Below are 18,221 nucleotides of genomic sequence, written 5' to 3'. Positions count from 1 at the left end.
CCTGCCAATGCAGGAGACACAGGTTCGATTCCTGTTCAGGGAAGATCCCACTTGCCATGGAGTAACTAAGCCCATGCTCCAGAGCTATTGAGCCTGGGCTCTAGATCCTGTGAGCCAAAACTACTGAGCCCAATTGCAACAGTTAGTGAAGCCTGTGAGCCCTAAAGCCCATGCTCTGCAATAAGAGAAGCCACCACAATGAGAAGCCTGTGCATCACAACTAGAGAGTAGCCACTGCTCTCCATAATTAGAGAAAAAGCCCCATCAGCAAGGAAGACCTAGCGCAGCCAATTCAAAAGGGAATGACCTGTAACTTGGTAGAGGGCCCTCCCTCACAGGAAGCACAGTAATCAGTGTTAAGGATAGAACTGTAACAGCCCTTCCAACGTGGAGATATTATCATGTTACATGTACTTTCTACCCAACACAACAGACAGAATGGTCTTTAAGCTTGATCACATTGTTAATCAAGAGGACAACATGTCCCAAAATGGAAGATACATGGCTTGAAGTTCTGGGGATGTAGAAGATTAGGGGAAAAGAGAAAATAAAATGGGAAAGCATCCCAAACTCAAACTTCTTTATTTTCTTTTGTCAGTTGCCAGCTAGAAATTGAGTTTACCAAGGCAATGGCACCCCACTCCAGTACTCTTGCCTGGAAAATCCCATGGATATAGGAGCCTAGTGTGCTGCAGTCCATGGGGTCACACAGAGTCAGACAGGACAGAAGCGACTTAGCAGCAGCAGCAGCAGCAGTCCAGTATCAGTTCAGGTGCAAGTGAGTCACAGAACTTGTATCATAATATTCAAATCGGGAGCAAATCCCAAATAATCAGAGAATAAGACAGAGCTGTTCATAACTAAATGCTTGGTGTGATGTCTCTGCTGTAAACATTACAAGGGCTCAGTGAAACAAAACAATTTTATAGAGATAGTGGCATCTAAGACAATTTTAAATAAACTGAACCTTGAATTTAGCCTTAAAAAAGAATGAAGATATGTTTAAATTTAGCTTCCTAAAGGTTCAGTTCAGTCGCTCAGTCATGTCCAACTCTTTGCGACCCCATGAATTGCAGCACGCCAGGCCTCCCTGTCCATCACAAACTCCCGGAGTTCACTCAGACTCAAGTCCATTGAGTCAGTGATGCCATCCAGCCATCTCATCCTCTGTCGTCCCTTTCTCCTCCTGCCCCCAATCCCTCCCAGCATCAGAGTCTTTTCCAATGAGGCAACTTTTCGCATGAGGTGGCCAAATCACTGGAGTTTCAGCTTCAGCATCATTCCCTCCAAAGAAATCCCAGGGCTCATCTCCTTCAGAATGGACTGGTTGGATCTCCTTGCAGTCCAAGGGACTCTCAAGAGTCTTCTCCAACACCATAGTTGAAAAGCATCAATTCTTTGGCACTCAGCCTTCTTCACATTCCAACTCTCACATCCATACATGACCGCTGGAAAAACCATAGCCTTGACTAGACAGATCTTTGTTGGCAAAGTAATGTCTCTGCTTTTGAATATGCTATCTAGGTTGGTCATAACTTTCCTTCCAAGGAGTAAATGTCTTTTAATTTAATGGCTGAAGTCAGCATCTGCAGTGATTTTGGAGCCCCCCAAAATAAAGTCTGACACCGTTCCACTGTTTCCCCATCTATTTGCCATGAAGTGACCGGATGCCATGATCTTCGTTTTCTGAATGTTGAGCTTTAAGCCAACTTTTTCACTCTCCTCTTTCACCTTCATCAAGAGGCTTTTTAGTTCCTCTTCACTTTCTGCCATAAGGGTGGTGTCATCTGCATATCCAAGGTTATTGATGTTTCTCCCGGCAATCTTGATTCCAGCTTGTGTTTCTTCCAGTCCAGCATTTCTCATGATGTACTCTGCATATAAGTTAAACAAGCAGGGTGACAATATACAACTTTGACGTACTCCATTTCCTATTTGGAACCAGTCTGTGGTTCCATGTCCAGTTCAAACTGTTGTTTCCTGACCTGCATACAGATTTCTCAAAAGGCAGATCAGGTGGTCTGGTATTCCATCTCTTTCAGAATTTTCCAGTTTATTGTGATCCACACAGTCAAAGGCTTTGGCATAGTCAATAAAGCAGAAATAGATGTTTTTCTGGAACTCTCTTGCTTTTTCCATGATCCAGCGGATGTTGGCAAGTTGATCTCTGGTTCCTCTGCCTTTTCTAAAACCAGCTTGAACATCTGGAAGTTCATGGTTCACGTATGCTGGCGGATATTGTATCCAAGCCTGGCTTGGAGAATTCTGAGCATTACTTTACTAGCATGTGAGATGAGTGCAATTGTGCAGTAATTTGAGCATTCTTTGGCATTACCTTTCTTTGGGATTGGAATGAAAACTGATCTTTTCCAGTCCTGGGGCCACTGCAGAGTTTTCTAAATTTGCTGGGATATTGAGTGCAGGACTTTCACAGCATCATCTTTCAGGATTTGAAATACCTCAACTGGAATTCCATCACTTCCACTAGCTTTGTTCGTAGTGATGCTTTCTAAGGTCCACTTGACTTCACTTTCCAGGATGTCTGGCTCTAGGTGGGTGATCACACCATCGTGATTATCTTGGTCGTGAAGATGTTTTCTGTACAGTTCTTCTGTGTATTCTTGCTACCTCTTCTTAATATCTTCTGCTTCTGTTAGGTCCATACCATTTCTGTCCTTTACTTAGCCCATCTTTGCATGAAATATTCCCTTGGTATCTCTAATTTTCTTGAAGAGATCTCTCATCTTCCCCATTCTGTTGTTTCCCTCTATTTCTTTGCATTGATCGCTGAGGAAGGCTTTCTTATCTCTTCTCCCTATTCTTTGGAACTCTGCATTCAGATGCTTATCTCTTTCCTTTTCTCCTTTGCTTTTCACTTCTCTTCTTTTGACAGCTATTTGTAAGGCCTCCCCAGACAGCCATTTTGCTTTTTTGCATTTCTTTTCCATGGGGATGGTCTTGACCCCTGTCTCCTATAGAATGTCAGGAACCTCAGTCCATAGTTCATCAGGCACTCTATCTATCAGATCTAGGCCCTTAAATCTATTTCTCACATCCACTGTATAATCATAAGGGATTTGATTTAGGTAATACCTGAATGGTCTAGTGATTTTCCCTACTTTCTTCAATTTAAGTCTGAATTTGGTAATAAGGAGTTCATGATCTGAGCCACAGTCAGCTCCCGGTCTTGTTTTTGTTGACTGTATAGAGCTTCTCCATCTTTTGCTGCAAAGAACATAATCAATTTGATTTCGTTGTTGACCATCTGGTGATGTCCATGTGTAGAGTCTTCTCTTGTGTTGTTGAAAGAGGGTGTTTGCTATGACCAGGGCATTTTCTTGGCAAAACTCTATTAGTCTTTGCCCTGCTTTATTCTGTATTCCAAGGCCAAATTTGCCTGTTACTCCAGGTGTTTCTTGACTTCCTACTTTTGCATTCCAGTCCCCTATAATGAAAAGGACATCTGTTTTGGGTGTTAGTTCTAAAATGTCTTGTAGGTCTTCATAGAACTGTTCAACTTCAGCTTCTTCAGCGTTACTGGTTGGGGCATAGACTTGGATTACCGTGATATTGAATGGTTTGCCTTGGAAACGAACAGAGATCATTCTGTTGTTTTTTAGATTGCATCCATGTGCTGCATTTCAGACTCTTTTGTTGAACATAATGGCTACTCCATTTCTTCTGAGGGATTCCTACCCGCAGTAGTAGATATAATGGTCATCTGAGTTAAATTCACCCATTCCAGTCCATTTGAGTTCGCTGTCCTAGAATGTCGACATTCACTCTGTCATCTCTTGTTTGACTACTTCCAATTTGCCTTGATTAACGGGCCTGACATGTTATATCAATTCAAAAAGAACGTAATAACAATGGGTAATATTTATGGCTACTTAATAAGTATACAAACTCTGCCCATTGTATCCATTTATCTCACTGCTAACTTCAAACAATCCTATTATATGTGTATCCATATCTCTCCATTTTAGAGATAAAGAGACTCACAGAACAAAGTGCTTAAGCAGTTTGCCTAAGGTTGTACTGCTGGTGAAGAGCAGAGTCAGCAATCACATTCAATCAACCAGACCCCAGATTCCAGGTGTTTAATCAGTAGAGTACTGCCTCAGGGCAAAAATCGTGTGCCAGACAATGCACTAGGCTTGGTGCAAGACACTGAGCTAAATATTTCTAACTGAATGTCTAAAGACTACTACAGAAGTAGAAGGACCAATATGGACTAACCAAATACAACTGAAGAGAGTTTGGTAAATTTCAAAATGTACAAACCAAATACTATGGGACAACTGGTGGGTGAGATCAGTCTGGCTGATGAGCTTAGGGACAGCTTCATGGAGGAGGGACTATTTGCCTTTGGTTTTGAAGGAGGGATGCATTTATAAGCATTTTTATCACTCTGACAATTTAGGAGAGACAGATGATGTGTTTTTTTGTTTTTTTTTTTTTTTTGACAGATGATGTTTTGTTGCTACAGGATAAAGCAAAACCCCAGGGGGAATTGAGGGAGGATTTTTTTTTTTCTCCCGTTGGCAAGCCAAAGCATCCTCTGCTACCAAAAATGAAAAACCAAGTGCATGATCTCTTAAGATTCCTGTGGATTTCTTTTACTAAGAGACTATTTTATTTCACACATGCTGCAATACATTAAAGTCTATCTCACACACAGCTTTTTAAAAATTGTGTATTTTTTTATATAATGCATCACTGTATTATATCACTGCATGTTAATAAAATATATAATATATATTTGCTGCATGTTATGTATATATAATTATATATATAATATATATATATCACTATATGTTAATAAAATTAACATTGTAGGTTACAGTTATGTACTTAAGAACTACATATGAGTTCTTATAGAAGAATCTCCAAAAGAAGTTAGATAAATACTATTTTAAAATCTGCAAACATATTTAAGTGAGGTTTTAAAAACAGCCAAAACAAACACTTTAAAAATCCATCACTAAGTTATCTTTTTTATGTTTTTTTTTTCCTTCTGTCTCAGTCCTAGACAAGGGTTTCTTTCCTTAGCATCACATAAAATAACAATGCCTAAATTCACTTTCAAATTAGAACCCCCTGCCCCACCTCATCCTTTCCAGATAAAGTTTTAATGGAAAAATGCATTGCTGGAACCAGCCTGTCATGTCTACCTAATAGTTCAGTCTCCCATGAAACTTTCAGGGCCTTTTGGGTCATCTGCTTTATGTGCCACTGACCTCACTCACATCCCCAAGGTGTATCACCACACCATCCACAAAACTGAAATCTCTGATGGAATGCCTCATGCTCAGTGATGCCTTCTTCCTAGAGATGCCCCTTTGGACAAAGACCAGAAGGTAGACGGGATAGCAGCGGCAGAGGTGAAGATAAAATATGAGCCTAAGAGAATACAAAACTAATTCTTTAAAACTTGTAAATGTCATGCTGTGATAAATGAACTTAACTGAGAAATTGGGGATTATTTAAACTTGGTGCCAGTAATGGTAATATATGTGATGTGTCAATAGCAAATAAAAACAATCAAGATGGTGAAAAAATAAAGGAAAGGAAATCAATTTATGATCTTGTAATGATTCAAATATGTGCTGAACATAGAAATAAATAGTTGAAGTAGTAAATAGGATGGATGAAAAGGAGCTGTAGAAATAGCATAAATAGAAAGTGATGTCATCACTAAGAATTGATTAAGAGCAGAAAATAACTAAGATTTTCAGCCTGGTAGGCTAATGAATTTAATTCACTCAGGAAAACCTTACTAAGTATTCAAAATGTGCTCAGGAAAAGGTAATTGGATTCAGAAATAAAAGCCATAATCCTTACTCTCAGATAGCTTGTGGTTTATGATGGCAGATCAGTAGTTGGAACAATAAAAATTAATAATAAGTATTAGAGCTTCAGCAATGTATTTTATGTTTAAAATTAGGGACATGGTGTGAAAGTATGGTATTCAGGAAGAGCTTAAACAAATAAGTTACAACTGAGTGAATTATAAAGAATAAGTGTGTATCTATTTTCTAGAAATAGATAAAAGAAGGCTATACTTGGAAGAAAGTCAATATTTTTCAAATAGTTGTTGGGGGGGATGAGAAACACTCACATTTTTAAAGCTATTATTCATGCCTAGAGGTTAGAATTTAGGGGAAGAAGGAGAAAAAAGTAAAACATTGGGTGATTAGGGAGATTTTCCAGAAAGATTTATGTAGATAATGCCTTGAATCAATGGAAATCCTTAAAATATTTTCATCAAGGAAGTTCAAGAATCAGATTTGTATCTCAACATGCTTTTGGACAGCATCATAAGGGGCTGATTCAGTGTTGATCAGACTTGAGACAGGAGACTAGCTGGGAGAAGATGCTGTAAGAGAGGGGAGAAGCAGTGAGGACTTTTACTAATAGAGGGCGGGGTAAAGGGAATAGAGGCTAGTTCAAAATGGTTTGTTGAAAGGATGAAACTAGTAGCATATGATGATTAAAAATATATGCAGAGATTCTACTCCTTCAGAGAGCTCCTCTCAACCCAACTAAGGCTAACCAATGTCTCTTAAGTGGCAGAGATATCTGCCTGCCCTGCTCCTACCATCATGCTTTCCTTAATAACATGACTTCATTTGAAGTAGCAATGGAAATGCCAAAAGGATAGCATCCCTTTTAGCATGATGTAGCCAATTAGAATTAAAGGAACAAGATTTTTGGTGTCTTCAGGAACGTTATTGAAAGGTTTTAACTCCTATGGTATGCACCTCTTCCGTCTTTTCTCTGCTTTGTTTTCTGCCATCTGGAACTTAGACTCAGTGGCTGAAGTCCAGCATCCTTCATGAACTGAGGAGAGATCTTGAGTTGACAGCTATCTTCATCAGCTCAGGCTGTTATAATAAAGTACCAAAGGCTGGGTGACTTATAAACAACAGAAATGTATTTCTCATAGTTCAGGAAGCTGCAAGACTGAGATCAGGGTACCATCCTGGCTGGGTTCTGATTAGAATCCTCTTCTGGGTTGTAGACTGCCAACTTCTTGCTGGATCCTAACATGGCTGAGAGCAGACACAGGAAGGGAAATCTCTCATGACTCATAAAAACACTAACTGTACTTGTGTGGGCTCCACTCTTATAAATTCATCTAATCTTGATTACTACTCAAAGGCTCCACCTCCTAATATCACCATATTGGGGAGATACATTTTAAAAATGTTAACTTTTTTTCAGAGACATAAATGATGTACCTATTACCCACTATGCTTAATATTTTTGCTACTTTCCGTCATCTAAAATTATTTTGTTACTTATCCATTGTCTACCTTCTTCTAACTAGCTCCTAAGTGCTATGAGAGAAGTTACTATTTATCTTGCTTATCATTATATCCCAAACAACCAACACAGTAGAAAGTATAAACTGGGCAGCCAATATACATGCTTTGATGATTAAAGGGATGAATAAGGTGGATGGGGATATGGAATATATCAAATACTGGTTTCTGCCTTTGGAAGCTATCTCAGTGATTTAAACAGTTTTCAAATGGAGAAAAACTGCAAATCTGAGGAAAGAATGAATTCAATTTTTATCATCTTGAACCTGAGATGTCCATTTCACATCCAGGTTGAATCATCCAGTAGAAAATCAGGTATATAAATTTAGAACTCAAAAGAGTGTTCTGGGTTTGGGAACAACAGTATTGTTAACCATCAGTATACTGGGGATAATTTGACGTCTAGGGAACTGATGAGGTTGTACAAAGAAAATCATTGCAAGCAGAAGTCAGAGAAACATAATATGATGTGCAAAGAGGAGTTAGAAAGGCAGGAAAAGGGGAAAAAAACCTCTTGCACAAAAGTCAGGGTAGTATTGAAAGTAAGTGAGAGTGTGAAACAGACTGAGATATAAAAAATAAATTAGCTTTTGAATTTCACAATTAGAAGGCATCTGTAAATATCAGGCCGGAAGTAGATTTCGTGGAGTGAAAAGGCAAAAGGACATGGAAACAAAATTGAGAAAATAGACCACTTGCTCATTAAACTATAACAGGAAGGCAATGAGAAAGACACAGCAGGATTAAGAAGAAAAGATGAGGTTAAGAGAGTTATGTTTATTTTCAAATGAGAGCAATTTGGATATATTTTTTATCTAACACAGGCTTCCCTGTGGCTCAGTTGGTAAAGAATATGGCTACAATGCAGGAGATCTGGGTTGGGAAGATCCCCTGGAGAAGGCAAAGGTTGACCACTCCAGTATTCTGGCTTGGAGAATTCCATGGACTGTATAGTCCATGGTGTCGCAAAGAGTCAGGCACAGCTGAGTGACTTTCACTTTCACTTTATCTTTAACACAAAGTAAGCAGCAGCAACAACAAAAAAAAAGTTGAAAATATAGGAAGAAGGAATTTTGATGAAATAAAATATCTCCAGATGCTGAAAGCAACATCTTTGGAGTGAGATGTTTTGTAATTCTAAACTTGCAAGTAGAAAAAAGAAAGTTACTTTTACAGATCTAAATTCTGACTCAATTCTTGGTCCCAGTTTGCACGGGCTTTTTAAAAATTGTAATGGAAATGTTCAGCTTGACATTTTATGTGGAATGATTTCTTCTTCTCAATCTCTGAAGAATATAAAAGGTGACTGGCTCCTTTTCTTGATGGGGTGTCAATACTTCCAAAATATCTCCTGTGAGGCTAAGATGTTATTAGGACTAAAACTAAAATCTCTGCATGGGATTGATGATTTCTCAGTTTTGAAAAGATGAATGTGGAAGTTGAAGATATAATATTTCAGATATCTGAAGTAATGATTTTGAAGGATTAAAAAAGAAAGGAAGCAAATTTTATCAAATGCCTGATATTAGTAATATTTTTATCAATTCTAAATATGCAGGAATGATAATTTTATATACACAGAGAGTGAAGTTGAGATGTTCAGTAACTTATCCTGGGGACAAAGCTAATAAATGGCAAGTCAAGATACAAGTCCATTGATAATCATTTGTTTTATGGTAGGAATCTGGGCACATGAAATGGCTGGAGTTGGAGGCAGAGGAATAGAGATGGTGATGGTGGGACCCATATCCCCTCCCCTTGAATCTAGATAGATTCCATGGCTGCATGACCAATAGAATATGATGCAAATTATAGTCAACAGGCTTCCAGGCCTGGTCTTTAAAAGGCTGGTGACTTGCATTCCTGTCTCTGCTTGCTCCCAGAACATGGTGTAAGGAAATTCCAGTCCTGTGGAGCAAAGCCCAGGATGGGCTCCCAGCCAACAACAGCACCAAATTCCCAACCATGTACAGGAGCCACTTGAAAGTAGACTCTGCACCCATGTAAGTCTCTCAGTGATTCTTCACAGAGCAGAGATGAGCTATCTCTTTAGAGCAACAACAACAAAATTACAGATTTTGAGAAAAATAAAAATCTGCTGCTGTTTTAAGCTCCACCTCAAAAAAGATACAAGTCCAATCTTTTTGATTCCAAAGTCTAAATCATTCAAGCTTAATTCATGAATTCCTTAAAATTGCCCTAATTGAAATTGTTCATCAAGATGTGTACTCCAGTGCTGTGCATCCATCATCACATCACTTCCTGTGTAGAATAAATAATTACTTACCTTATTAAGGGTACATCCTGTACCACAGTGAAAAGGAATTGGACTGAGCAGCCAAAAAATGCTATGACTTAAAAGAATAAGAAAATATCTCAGCATATTTTCATTCTGAATTTACATATTAACCTCACAACATTAATTCTTGCCAAAGACAATTATATTGTTTCTTGACAAAATTCTCAGGTAATAATTACTGCAAAAAAAAGTTGATTTTCTAACCTTTACAATCACTCTACTTTTATCTGTATGCCTCATATTACTTACCTCCTGTACCAGGGAAAGTATTATCCATTAAATATCAATATTTTGAAGGCAACAAATTTGTGAAGTACTGTGTCTCAGTATTTAGCAAATCCTTATCCAACCAGTCCATTCTGAAGGAGATCAGCCCTGGGATTTCTTTGGAAGGAATGATGCTAAAGCTGAAACTCCAGTACTTTGGCCACCTCATGCGAAGAGTTGACTCATTGGAAAAGACTCTGATGCTGGGAGGGATTGGGGGCAGGAGGAGAAGGGGACGACAGAGGATGAGATGGCTGGATGGCATCACTGACTCTATGGACGTGAGTCTCAGTGAACTCCGGAAGTTGGTGATGGACAGGGAGGCCTGGTGTGCTGCGATTCATGGGGTGGCAAAGAGTCGGACATGACTGAGCGACTGATCTGATCTGATCTGATTAGATTCTAAAAGTAAGATAGCTTACTTATTTAAGTCAAGTCTTAGTGAATTAAATAAATCAACAACTAAAAGGGAAATTTCTAGGCATATAAAAATACAAAAGAATACACAACAATTTCTTTGGTTTATTTTCTTAAAATCAATATTTTGAACCCAACAATGTGATAAATGAAACACTGGGTATTTAAGTAGTTGTTCTATTTAGCAAAAATATTACAAATAGAGATATCTTCATTATTGCAGTAATGTGTTGCAGTTGGAAGCCTGGTTCTGAGTCATAAAGATATGAATTTAAATACTTGCTTTTTTGCTTGCTACTCTGTAATTTTCAGGGGTATATTCAAAATTTATTAGTCACATTTACAGAGTCTGAAAAATGGGGATAGCATTATGTATTATAAAATTGTGATAATTAAATAATGTATATCAACAACATATTTACTCTGTGTCTGGATCACAATAAGTGTTTAGCTAGGTAGAACCTCTGCTAAAGTAAGATAGGTTAGCAGAATGGTTCAGCACTTAGATTTAGGAATGAGACAATGAAAGCTTGAATCTCTGCTCTACTATTTAAAAGCATGATGTATGACAAGTTTCAAAAAACTCCTTGTGCTTCAGTTTCTCCATGGGGTTATTTATACTATAAGGTTCTTTTGGGAATGAAGTTAGATAAAGCATGTGAAGCACCTACTGGATGGGTGAGTAAATATCAAACATCATAGACAATATGTAGCATGTATATATCTGTGCTTAGAGTTAAATGAAAAAGCTGCTTTCAGACTAATGTCTTATACAATCACACACACATGTATAATATACAATATATACATACTCATATATAATACATAATAATGCAAATGTATATTTTTAAATATATACACACATGTGGGCTATCTATCACGCAAAATTTGGAAGCAATAACTGGAAATCCCAATATTTATTATGTATTCTAACCAACATTTAACTATGTGTTCATATTTCTAATTCAGTTGAATCTTTTTGCCCTTTATTTATATTTTCTGAACAGTTATTTGTGTCATAAATTATAAGAGAAATGCTAGTTCCACCTTCATGGAACTTGAACTAATGTAGGAATTTTACATTAAATGAGCATAAATTATGAATAAGTGTATCAAAGTACATGGACAAGTAGGAAGAGAAATTTTAGTTGTAAGAAATAAACTTTTTTTATCTGGAGTTACAATTTAAATTTTCAGCCTCTTTTACTGATTTTTGAACCATCAACATTCAGAAAACTAAGATCATGGCATCCGGTCCCATCACTTCATGGCAAATAGATGGGAAAACAGTGGAAACAGTGGCGGACTTTATTTTTCTGGGCTCCAAAATCACTGCGGATGGTGATTGAAGCCACTAAGTTTAAAGATGCTTGCTCCTTGGAAGGAAAGTTATGACCAACCTAGACAGCATATTAAAAAGCAGAGACATTACTTTGCCAACAAAGGTCCATCTAGTCAAGGCTATGGTTTTTCTAGTAGTCATGTATGGGTGTGAGAGTTGGACTGTGAAGAAAGCTGAGCACTGAAGAATTGATTCTTTTGAACTGTGGTGTTGGAGAGGACTCTTGAGAGTCCCTTGGACTGCAAGGACATCCAACCAGTCCATCGTAAAGGAGATCAGTCCCGGGTGTTCATTGGAGGGACTGATGTTGAAGCTGAAACCAATACTTTGACCACCTGATGCGGAGAGCTGACTCATTTGAAAAGACCCTGATCCTGGGAAAGATTGAGGGCAGGAGAAGGGGATGACAGAGGATGAGATGGTTGGATGGCATCACTGACACAGTAGACATGGGTTTGGGTAGACTTTAGGAGTTGGTGGTAGACAGGGAAGCCTGGTGTACTGCGATTCATGGGTCACAAACAGTCAGACACAACAGAGCGACTGAACTGAACTATCTTAGATCTGGATCATGGAATATGAATGGAAGTGATGTGTGATATTTATAGCATGAAAAATAAAAATGTCCCATAAAATCAGTCCATGTTTTATATCCTCACTCCATCTCTCTGTGTATCTGTGTCTCTCTTTTTCTCTCTCAATTCACTCTGGGGAAAGTTAGCTGCCTGCACTGAGGGCTGTGAAACAACCTGCTGGAGAGGGCCATGTGGTGAGGAAAGTCCATGTGAACCAATTCTCTTGGAAATAGATCCTTAGTCTTAGTCAAGCACTGAATCTCTGGCTGATACTTTGAAGTCTTTGACTTGAACTTTATGAAAAACCAAGAGTCAGACCACTTGGCTAGGTCATTATTAACCCAAAGAAGCTGTTGGATGATAAATCTGGGGGTTTCTTTTAAGCTGCTAAATGTTGGAATACTTTGTTATACTGCAGTGGATATATTATTTTTAGTTTTCTGATACCCTGCTCTGGTAACAAAACCAAATAAATACTTTTAGTAGCAATCTCTAAGTACAGACATTTTTATCATGCTAAACCTTAATCCAGTCTACTCTCCAACCAATAATGATGAAGAAGCTGAAGTTGAATGGTTCTATGAAGGCCTACAAGACCTTCTAGAACTAACACCAAAAAAGATGTCCTTCTTATTATAGAGGACTAGTATGCAAAAGTAGGAAGTCAAGAAATACCTGGAGTACAGGCAAATATGGGCTTGGAGTAGAGAATGAAGCAGGGCAAAGGCTAAACAGTTTTGCCAAGAGAACTCACTGGTCATAGCAGACACCCTCTTCCAAAAACACAAGAGAAGACTCTATACATGGACATCACCAGAAGGTCAATACTGAAATCAGATTGATTATATTCTTTGCAGAAAAAGATGGAGAAGCTCTATACAGTCAGCAAAAACAAGACCAGGAGCTGACTGTGGCTCAGATTACGAACTCCTTATTCCCAAATTCATATATACATTGAAGAAAGTAGGGAAAACCACCAGACAGTTCATGTATGACCTAAATCAAATCCCTGATGATTATACAGTGGAAGTGAGAAATAGATTTAAGTGACTAGATCTGATAGAGTGCCTGATGAACTATGGACGGAGGTTCACTACATTGTATAGGAGACAGGGATCAAGACCATTCTCATGGAAAAGAATTGCAAAAAAGCAAAATGGCTTTCTGGGGAAGCCTTACAAATAGCTGTGAAAAGAAGAGAAGTGAAAAACAAAGGAGAAAAGGAAAGATATACCCATTTGAGCAGAGTTCCAAAGAATAGTAAGGAGAAATAAGAAAACATTCCTCAGTGATCAATGCAGAACAATAGAGGAAAAAATAGAATGGGAAAGATGAGAGATCTATTCAAGAAAATTAGAGATACCAAGGGAATTTCTCATGCAAAGATGGGCAGAATAAAGGACAGAAATGGTATGGACCTAACAGAAGCAGAAGATATTAAAAAGAGGTGGAAACAATACACAGAAGAGCTATACAAAAAATATATTTATGACCCAGATAATCACGATGGTGTGATCACTCACCTAGAGCCAGACATCCTGGAATGTGAAGTCAAATGGGCCTTAAGAAGCATCACTATGAACAAAGCTAGTAGATGTGATGGAATTCTAGTTGAGCTATTTCAAATCTTAAAGGATGATACTGTGAAAGTGCTGCACTCAGTATGCCAGTAAATTTGGAAAACTCAGCAGTGGCCACAGGACGGGAAAAGGTCAGTTTGCATTCCATTCCCAAAGAAACGCAATGGCAAATAATGCTCAAACTACCGCACATTTGCATTCATCTCACATGCTACCAAGGAAATGCTCAAAATTCTCCAAGCCAGGCTTCAACAGTATGTGTACTATGAACTTCCAGATGTTCAAGCTGGATTTACCTAAGGCCAAGGAACCAGAGATCAAATTGCCAACATTCTTTGGATCATCAAAGCAAGAGAGTTCCAGAAAAGCATCTACTTCTGCTTTATTGACTACGCCAAAGCCTTTGACTGTGTGGACCACAACAAACTGTGGAAAATTCTTAAAGAGATGGGAATACCAGACCAACTCATCTGCCTCCTGAAAAATCTGTATGCAGGTCAAGAAGCAACAGTGAGAACTGGACATCAATCAACAGACAGGATCCAAATTGGGAAAGAAGTATGTCCAAGCTATATATTGTCACCCTCCTTATTTAACTTATATGCAGCATACATCATGAGAAATGCTGGACTAGATGAAGCACAAGCTGGAATCAAGATTGTTGGGAGAAATAGCAATAACTTTAGATATGCAGATGACATCACCCTTAAGGCAGAAAGCAAAGAAGAACTAAAAACCCTCTTGATGAAAGTGAAAGAGGAAAGTGAAAAAGTTGGCTTAAAGCTCAACATTCAGAAAACTAAGATTATGGTATCTGGTCCCATCACTTCATGGCAAATAGATGGGTAAACAGTGGAAACAGTGACAGATATTATTTTGGGGTTCTCCAAAATTACTGCAGATGGTGACTCCAGACACGAAATTAAAAGACATTTGTTCCTTGGAAGAAAAGCTATGACCAACTTAGACAACATATTAAAAAGCAGAGACCTTACTTTGCCAACCAAGGTCGATCTAGTCAAGGCTATGGTTTTTCCAGTAGTCATGTATGGATGTGAGAGTTGGACTATAAAGAAAGCTGAGCACCAAAGAATTAATGCTTTTGAACTGTGGTGTTCGAGAAGACTCTTGAGAGTCCCTTGGACTGCAAGAAGATCTAACCAGTCCATGCTAAAGGAGATCAGTCCTGCGTGTTCATTGGAAGGACTGATGCTGAAGCTGAAACTCCAATACTTTGGCCAACTGATGTGAAGAACTGACTCATTTGAAAAGACCCTGATGCTAGGAAAGATTGAAGGCGGGAGGAGAAGGGGATGACAGAGGATGAGATGGTTGGATGGCATCACCAACTCAATGGACATGAGTTTGAGTAAACTCCAGGAGCTGGTGATGGACTGGGAGGACTGGTGTGCTGCAGTTAGTGGGGTCACAAGAGTCGAAAACTTGGATTTGGTTTTCAGACTGTCTGCCCTCTGATGGAGAAAGATAAGAGGCTTAAGGAAATTTCCTGATGGGAGAAACTGACTGAGGGGGAAACTGTGTTTGTTCTGATGTGCGGGGCCATGCACAATAAACATTTAATCCAATTTTATGTGAAAGGGGGAGGCTGTGTTCCTTCCCTGTTAATTTACCTGAGGCCAAACTATGGTAAATGTAATGAAGATAATGTTGACCTCCTTCAAATGGTCCCATGCAGGCACTGCTACACTCAGTGCCCTGGACCCTGCAGCAGGCCATGGCTGACCCATGCCTCCACCAGAGACTCCTGAACACACACAGGCAAGTCTGGGTCAGTCTTTTGGGGGTCACTGCTCCTTTCTCCTGGATCCCAGTGTGCCGAAATTTTGTTTGTGCCCTCCCAGAGTCTGTTCCCCCAGTCCAGTGTAAGTTCTCTTAGGTCTATGGTGGGTTAATAGTGATCTCCTCCAAGAGGTTTATGCCATACCCAGCTTTACTGCACCTAGAGCCCCTGGCCCACAGCAGTCCACTGCTGACCTGTACCTCCTCAGGAGACATTCACACACAATTCTGTCTCAGTCTCTGTGTGATCTCTGGGTCCTGGTGTGCACAACATATGTTTGAGCCTTCTGAGCATCTCTGGTGGGTTATGGGGTTTGATTCTAAAAGAGATTTTGCCCCTCCTACCATTTTGCTGGGGCTTCTCTGCCCTTGGGCATGGGGTATCTCCTTATAGCCGCTGCAGCACCACACAGCCACTGCTCTAGCATCATGCAGCCTTGGCTCCATGAATGTCAATGGATATGTATAATTTCTGAAGATCTTAGCAGTAAAGAATTTTTAAAAATATATGATTAGATAATGTCTTACTGTTTGTTCTAAAATAATCCCAGCAATGAGTTCAAATTAATTGCCTAGTAGGACTTTAGAGGAAATACTAATACACAATATTTTTAAGCGCAGGGTAAAGGAAATAAAACCCCTGTTTTAATGAAGCTGTATCTTGTAGCTGCCATTGATTAAGTCTGCAACACAGAAAATGAAAGTGATTCTTCAAGGTCAAGATTACAATATACTGCTCCAAATACATGGATCCTGACAACTGAGTAGTTTAATCCATAAGATCTTAGGCTTCCTGGAGTAAAAGGTATGCTACATGGTATTCAGTTGATCTTCAAATAATAGCATGTCTATAATTCATACTCTAAATTAAACAGCTGAAAACAGAATTTTGAATTTATGGCACTTTTACTTTCATTGAATATCAATGATGTTACTATTTTCTTTGGGTCCATAAAGTCCCTGTCATCATAGAATATTTAATGAGGTGGGAAAAAAGGGAACTTCCCTGGAATGCTTATAAGGTTTTCAATCTTACTGAACTTTGAAAAATCATTTGATTTTAGGGATCATAGACTACTTGCATGGACTAAAATTATGTTGACCACAAGATTGCTAAGATATTTTAAAAAGTCACTTGTGTGGAGGTGGGGTTGTTCAGTTCAGTTCAGTTCAGTTCAGTCGCTCAGTCATGTCTGACTCTTTGTGACCCCATGAACTGCAGCACTCCAGGCCTCCCTCTCCATCATCAACTCCCAGAGCCCACCCAAACTCATGTCTATTGAGTCGGTGATGCCATCAAGCCATCTCATCCTGTCATCCCATTCTCCTCCTACCCTCAATCTTTCCCAGCATAGGGTCTTTTCAAATGAGTCAGCTCTTTGCATCAGGTGGCCAAAGTATTGGAGTTTCAGCTTTAATACCAGACCTTCCAATGAACACCCAGGACTGATCTCCTTTAGGATGGACTGTTTGGATCTCTTTGCAGTCCAAGGGACTCTCAAGAGTCTTTTCCAACACCACAGTTCAAAAGCATCAATTCTTTGACACTCATCTTTCTTTATAGTTCAACTCTCACATCCATACATGACTAGATGGACCTTTGTCGACAAAGTAATGTCTCTGCTTTTCAATATGCTGTCTAGGCTGGTTATAACTTTCCTTCCAAGGAGCAAGTGTCTTTTAATTTCATGGCTGCAATCACCATCTGCAGTGATTTTGGAGCCCAAAAAAATAAAGTCTGACACTGTTTCCAATGTTTCCCCATCTATTTGCCATGAAGTGATGGGACCGGATGCCATGATCTTCGTTTTCTGAATGTTGAGCTTTAAAGCCAACTTTTTCACTCTCCTCTTTTGCTTTCATCAAGAGGCTCTTTAGTTCTTCTTAGCTTTCTGCCATAAGGGTGGGGTCATCTGCATATCTGAGGTTATTGATATTTCTCCTGGCAATCTTCATTGCAGCTTGTGCTTCCTCCAGCCCAGAGTTTCTCATGATGTACTCTGCAGATAAGTTAAATAAATATACAGCCTTGACGTACTCCTCTTCCTATCTGGAACCAGTCTGTTGTTCCATGCCCAGTTGTAACTGTTGCTTTCTGACCTTCATATAGGTTTTTCAAGAGGCAAGTCAGGTGGTCTGGTATTCCTATCTCTTTCAGAATTTCCCACAGTTCATTGTGATCCACACAGTCAAAGGCTTTGGCATAATCAATAGAGCATAAATAGATGGTTTTTTTTGGAACTCTGTTGCTTTTTTTGATGATCCAGTGGATGTTGGCAATTTGAACTCTGGTGGGGTGGTAGACTAAGGATATTTTATCTAGAGAATGTGCATTACATTACCAACTAGAAAAAAATGTCAGTAGATAATACGTATATGTAAACACATTTTTAAACATGGGTTTGTTAATTAGGACTATAGAGATCAGTAGTCCAATGGAAGAATCAGTTGAAGTAACTAAATCTCTTACCTGTAGGAGGAAGGAATTAGGATAGAAATATATGGGTACAAATAATTTTTTGTTTGTTTTTCTTGTCTTGAATTTTTGTTTGGACATATAGTTCTATTTCATGTTATATAATATGGAAACATAGTATTTAACTACAAATAAAA

The sequence above is a fragment of the Bos grunniens genome, chromosome 6, assembly GCF_055505025.1.
Source record: "Bos grunniens cultivar Pamir isolate PY7600 chromosome 6, Bosgru_T2T1.0, whole genome shotgun sequence".
NCBI classification, from domain to species: domain Eukaryota; kingdom Metazoa; phylum Chordata; class Mammalia; order Artiodactyla; family Bovidae; genus Bos; species Bos grunniens.
Note: the sequence above shows the minus strand (reverse complement) of the source record.